Source organism: Brassica oleracea, chromosome C9, assembly GCF_000695525.1.
Source record: "Brassica oleracea var. oleracea cultivar TO1000 chromosome C9, BOL, whole genome shotgun sequence".
In the NCBI taxonomy this organism is placed as follows: Eukaryota; Viridiplantae; Streptophyta; class Magnoliopsida; order Brassicales; family Brassicaceae; genus Brassica; species Brassica oleracea.
In genome coordinates, this window is record NC_027756.1 from 16400785 (window position 1) to 16407947 (window position 7163).

Below are 7163 nucleotides of genomic sequence, written 5' to 3' on the forward strand. Positions count from 1 at the left end.
AAAAACGGAAAAATGCCTAAATTGCTCTAAGTATTAAGTTTGCTCTGAGAAAGCTCTCCCTTGCTCCTCGCCTTAAGCCCTCCTTATATACTCTCTCTAGGTCGGTTTGCACCTCTTCCTGGGGCGGATTCGTCGCGAGACGGGCTTTTCCATTTTTCGTCACTCTTCATTATTATCTTCGAAAACTTGACATTAAATAGACCATCATATCAGCCTTAGGCTCAATCCTATTCTAAAATCGTAAGTGGGCCGTTTAGCCGCGGTTCAGGCCCCTTTTGGGCCGTTTTGGGACTTAGACGTTTTTACGATTTTTCCTAAGAAACAGCCGTTGGTTTTTCCGAAAGGATTCCAATTCCCCGTATAGTTAAGGGAACTGGGGTTCAAGCTAACCATAGCCGTTTTATACGGCAGGCAGGAATCCATTTCGACGACCAAGTTTTTGTAACTTTTCCCGAAGTCTTTCTTTGTTAATCCTAAGCAAGACGAGACATGGGTATGGCGTCCAAGGGCCTGAGGATTGTGTTACAGGAACTTAGACGAGGATGCACGGTTTTGGGATAGGAGGTCGGTCCTCGCCCATGGGCGAGATGACCTCGGTGCGGGTCGTCCTCGCCCATGGGCGAGGTGACCTCGGCGCGGGTCGTCCTCGCCCATGGGAGAGGTGACCTCGGCGCGGATTGTCCTCGGCCATGGGCGAGGTGACCTCGGCGCGGGTCTTTCTCGCCCATGGGCGAGGTGACCTCGGCGCGGGTCGTCCTCGCCCATGGGCGAGGTGACCTTGGTGCGGGTCGTCCTCGCCCATGCGCGAGATGACCTCGGTGCGGGTCGTCCTCTCCCAGGGGCGAGGTGACCTCGGTTGAGACGGTCCTCGCTTACGATCGAGACCTCATCCAGACTGATCCTCTTCTCGAAATTCCTCGGTTCGCATCCGCGAAAAACTGTCTTTTACTTGATTAACCGTTTTCCGGGAATGTCTAGTTTTCAAGGATCGATCGAGAGTTGGTTTTTCGGGAACTTTCTGGCATTGATTCCGTTGTGACCAGTTTTGACCCCAACAGACGGCGCCAAAATGTAGAACCTAAAATGTACACTAAGTATTTGATAGTGATCGGGGTTTAATCTAGGGAAGATAAATGATGTAGGCAACGATATCTTTAGAACACAACGATGTTAAATAGTTTCCAGTAGGTGAAAATGGACTTTATTGATGAATAAGATCGAATACAATGAATTGAACTAGATCGAGTGATACAAACGAGATCGGTAACAAACGAGATCGGTAAAGAAAGAATCTAAAAGTGGGAAGACAACAGATTGATGTAAGTGTGTAGCTCTCTCTAGGGTTTTCAACGTGTCCTCCTCTGTTTCCACTCCTCTTCCTTTATAGTAAGTCGACTTCGAGATCTCTGTGGTAGCTCTGCGACCTCAGCTTCTTGTTGCACGATCTCCGCGACCTCGGCGACTCCTTCTCGAGCTCGTATTCTTGCTACGGGCTCCGGCCCTTTAAGACCCATGCTTTTGATCGCGGCCCATTATGGTAAGACCATAATTGGGTCCAATAGATAGGATTGACACGTGAACGTAAACTTCTCATAACCATAATTAACTTGTAAATTGTGAAATCATGATATAAAACCGAGATGACTTAGTTTCATTATAACCAAATAGTAGGCATGAGATTCTTCAGCCTAAACGTTAGGTTCTTATACGATAAGTGTTTTTTTTACCTAAAATATTTTAAAAAATGGGATCAGCTCGTCAGTAAACAAATTATGTAATTAACAAAAAAATACTATCCGAAATAGTGAAGGGTGCTTGATAATATTCCATTCCTTGAAAGCCAGTAAATACTAGAGCCAGTAAAACTGTAGCTACTAAAGCATAAACTACTCGTTTTTCCATCCCCGCGAGTATAGCATGATGAGCCCAAGTTACGGCAGCTCCGGATGAAGGGAGAATAGGGGTATTAAGAAAAGGGATTTCCCAAGGATCTAAAACCCCAATCCCTTTTGGGGGCCAAATACCTCCGATCTCTACCGCAGGTGCCAAAGAAGAATGAGAAGAAGCCCAAAAAAAACAAAAAAAACATAACCTCCAATACGATGAACAAAATAGAACCATATCGAGGTCCTAATTGTAGGACTTTGGTATGATGTCCTTCCAACGTGGATTCCAGTAGAACTTCGCGCCACCATACGAACATGATATATAGGAGAAATATGAGGCCCAATTAAAATTTGTTTAAGGGCCAAAATATTAATTCGATCAAGAATATAATTTTTTTTTCCGTACGATATTTTTTAAATTATTTTCATATAAATTCACCCTGCGCAAAACGCAAGTCTTATTCTAGTTAAGTGTGTTTCTCTGTGTTCTAAAGTTATGGAGAATTGAATGGAGAGAAGGTGATCAATATTTATTTAAATGAAGTTATGTACAGGCATAAAATTATATTCGTAGTTTACGTTTTTGACTAGGTGGTTTCAAATATCTCACTAACTTACAAGGTGTTTCTAAAAGGTCATTTGATCCCGACAATTCAGAAATACGGTTCTTCACATCAATCTGAGATTTTAATATCTAACTATATTTTGATCCGCGCAACCGTGCAGATATTTGTATTCAATTATTTATCAAATTGTTTTACATTAATGGTATATGTTATAAAATTAACCATATTTTCAAATTTATATATGCTTTTTAATTTTAATAATTTTATAGCTTTCATGTTTATCATGCCAGATTCAATTCACACAGGTAATTGCATTGTAGCGTGTTATTATATATTTTTGTTTGAGTTTGAATATTAGACTAATTAAAATATATTTATTTCAAAGTATATGTAAATTATTTTGTATTTCATATATTATTTAGGTAAAATATTTGCATGTAAATGTCCTATTTCAAATTATAAGTAATAAGGATAATTTTATGTTTAAATCAAGCAATAAATTCATATTTACTGCAATTGAAAAAAATATATTAATATACATTAAATCTAAACATTTAGTATTAGTTATTCATAAATAAGAACATAAACTATTGAAATATCACACAAACATAAATGGATGTGTATAATTTCTTGTTTTAAGTCACATGAGTCAATGATTTAATTATCCTAAGTTCAAACAATCAATGTTGATTAAAAAAAGAGAAATTCCCTATGATAGATCTAAAATAGTTTTTGTCACAAATATAGATATTAGAAATAGAAATGACCAAAATAGGCTTAAATTTTTTATCAAAAGAAGTAAATATACACTTATACCCCTAAGGTTAATTAATCTAGACATTAAGGTTTAGAATTAAGGGATGAGGTTTAGTGTTTAGGGTTTAGGGTTTAGAGTTGAGGAGTGGAGTTTTGGGGATAGGATTTCAAATTTTTAAAAATAAAATAAAATTAAAATTTTCAAAATAAAATACTATTTTGGTCATTTTAGTTTTTGAGATCTATTTTTGTGGCAAAAAATTAAAAAGGTCTATTTGAGAGAATTTCCCTTAAAAAAACCCAATTAATGATTAACTACTGTTTTTCTGAGAAGAAAACGTCAACAATTCTAACTTTGTTATAAATCAATTGATGAATGTCCATAACCGGCCCGATCCATAAACTGGCCAATCCGCAGGAGTGAGAGAGAGGAGAGAGAGTCGATCGAGTATGAGAGAGAGGCGGCCAAGAGACTTTTCATTCTTCTTGTTTTCCTTTTTCCTTTATGTTTATGATTTGTAATCTTTCTTTTTATCTATCTTGTAATCTCCTATATAAAGGGAACACTTATTCATTAATAAAATACAGAAACTTACAGCTCTAAATCCTAAGTTTTACAACACGTTATCAGCACGATAGTTTCCAAACTCTCTGAGCCAAAAATCGCAAAACCCTTAAACCCTAAACAAGCCGGCAATCCATCTAACCCTAATCCGATAGTACCTAAACCCTAACCCGATCACGTCTCGTTCGTTCCAGCAAGCATTCCCGTCTCAGCCCCATCCGATCTCAGCTCAGACGACCCCATCCGTTCTCAGCTTGCATCCCGGACAGCTACAGCTCGCGTTCCCCGATCAGCCAGCTCGCGACCCGATAGGAAGCAGCCTGCTCGTGTTCCGATCAGACGCATCCCGTTCCAGCTCGTTCCAGCTCGCGTGCAAGCTCGCGTCCGATCGTCCAGCTCGAGGTTTTCTTGGTGGTCCGGTTCTACAATCTTCGAAACCTAAAGGTAATTCGAATTCTGAAAACATGAAATCGAATTTGGTTGATTGTAAAGATTGAAACCCTAAAACCTAATCTAAAAGATGAAAGCTATAGGATAATAGATCAATCCCTAAAGAGTAAATCGAAGCTCAAATAAGTTTGATCCCCTAAACCCTAAAAATCGAGATTTGATCCATTGATCAATTAAAATCAGAACCTTAAAGGTTTTGAATCTCAAATCAAATCCCTTTGATCTAAGATCAAATCAAATTCCCAAAACACTAATCTGAAAAAAAAATCGATTTGTATTGTTTGGAATTTGAACATTGATTGATCACCTAGAGCTATTGATTAGGATTGTTTAAACTTGAATCTGAATTTGTCTTGTTTAAACTGAAACCCTAAATAACCTAGTCTATATTATTTTGAAATTGAATTTGGATTGTGGCCGTGTGGCCTTGATACATTCTAGGTCAATTGTTCTAGATCATAACCCGTGGCCGTGTGGCCTTGCTGCATTCATATCTAAACCTAGCCACAACTGATTGATTGCAATTTGAACTTAGAATCTAATGTTAGGATGGTATTGAAATTGAAATCAAGTGGCCAAATGTTTGTTCTTTGCATGGCCATGTGTGTGTTTGTTATGATTGCATTGTATGAACTGATAAGAATTCATCTATACTAGGATTGCAATTACACAACAAACTATATGCATTAACCCTGAATTAAAACTAGTAGCCGTGCGGCTTGTTGTCTACCTTGGCCGTGTGGCTTCTTCTTGGCCGTAAGGCATAAACCTTGGGTATTAGGCTTACTTGATTGTTTAAACTTAAAACCCTAAATTTAAAACTATTACTAAAAGATCTAAAAATATTAATCCATGATTTCAGATGTCGAAAATCAATAACCTGGATTTTGCTGCCTTAAATCTATCTCGAGACAATTACCTTCAGTGGGTGCTCGATGCTAAGATCATCCTGAAATCCAAGGGTCTCGGTGAATGTATCACCGAGAACAATAATGCCAATGAAAAGGATCGTTACAGAGCCATCTTGATCATTCGTCATCATCTAGCTGAGAGTCTCAAGGATCAATATCTAACCATTGAGAATCCACTAGATCTTTGGACTGAATTGAAATCGAGATATGATCACCATAGAACGGTGATCTTACCAAAAGCTCGGTTTGATTGGACGAATCTCAGGATCCAAGACTATAAGTCTGTGGACGAGTATAACTCTGCACTGTTTAAGATCGTTTCTAGAATGAAACTGTGTGGTGAAAGTATTACGGATCAGGATATGCTTGAGAAAACTTTTTCCACGTTCCACACAAGCAATTTATTGTTACAACAACAGTACCGTGAGAAAGGTTTCAAAACCTATGTTGATCTTATTTCTTGTCTCTTGCTTGCTGAGCAGAACAATGAATTACTAATGAGAAACTGTCAGATGAGACCTCTTGGATCGGCTCCACTACCTGAAGCACACGCCACATAGGACAATAAAGAGTCCAACCACGTCCAAGGAAACGACCAGCATTGCCGTGGTCGGTACAAGTTCAATGGACGTGGCCGCTGTAGAAGATCTTTTGGCCGCGGGCAAGGAAATGGTCGAGACCATGGACGGGACAGTGGCTCATTTGGACGAGGCCATGGTCGGGGCCGTGGATCTTCATTCAAACCTCAACACTCGATCAACTCAAGCAAATCAGTGTGTCATAGGTGTGGAATGAGTAATCATTGGGCTAAGACTTGTAAGACTCCCAAGCATCTAGTTGACCTCTATCAAGAGAGTTTGAAAGGGAAGAATCCTGAAGCCCATATGACATAACAAGATGATGAAAATGACTTCGATCATGAGAAGGCCGATCTTATGGATTATGAAACTTCAGATTGTCTTAAAGAGTGAAGATTGATTTCGACATTTGTAATCTAAATTTTGGTGTTCTTTGATTTGGTGTTTTTCATTTCTATGAACTTAAAACTTAAATAATAAATGAATGATTTTATATATGAAGTCTCTAAGTAACATCCTATGAATCTTGTTTTAGAAATGAACGAGAACAAGGATGTACTCGTTGTGGACAGTGGGTCGAGCCACACCATATTAAAAGACAAGAGATACTTCTTAAACCTAACTCTTAAAAACGCCAACATCTCCACCATTGCGGGAATAACTAGTCTCATAGAAGGGCACAGCCAGGCCAACATCCTGTTGCCTATGGGTACCATCTTGAGATATCAGATGCCTTGTACTTGCCCAAATCTAAGAGAAATCTATTAAGCTTTAAAGACATTCGAATAAATGACTTTAATATTGAAACCACGGGCAAAGGAAACAAAGAATCCCTTCAAATCATTGAAATCGTCCATGGCAATAAGAAAGTTTTAGACCCCATTCCCGCACTATCTACTGGTCTTTACCATGCTAAAGTCAGTATGATCGAGGCCAATGCCATTTTTAATAAAGAGGCAATCGACAACTTCACTCTATGGAACGACCGGCTTGGCCATCCCGGTTCGACCATGATGCGTAAACTGATCCTGAACAGTAATGGCCATACCCTTAAAGAGAAATGAATTATCTCTAAGCACTTTTCGTGTGTTGCTTTTTCCCAAGGGAGACTCATTTCTAGGCCATCACCAGTTAAAGTCACTAAGGAAATGATAAACTGTCTGGAAAGAATTCAAGGAGACATCTGTGGACCAATTCACCCGCCTAGTGGGACATTTCGATATTTCATGGTCCTCATAGATGCGTCCACTAGATGGTCGCATGTCTGTCTCCTCTCGACCAGAAACCAGGTTACTTGCTCAGATAATTCGTTTACGAGCTCATTTCCCAGATTTTCCTTTGAAGACTGTACGTCTTGATAATGCTGGTGAGTTCACTTCCCAAGCGTTTAATGATTACTGTATGTCCATGTGGGTAAGTGTGGAACACTCCGTGGCACATGTACATACACA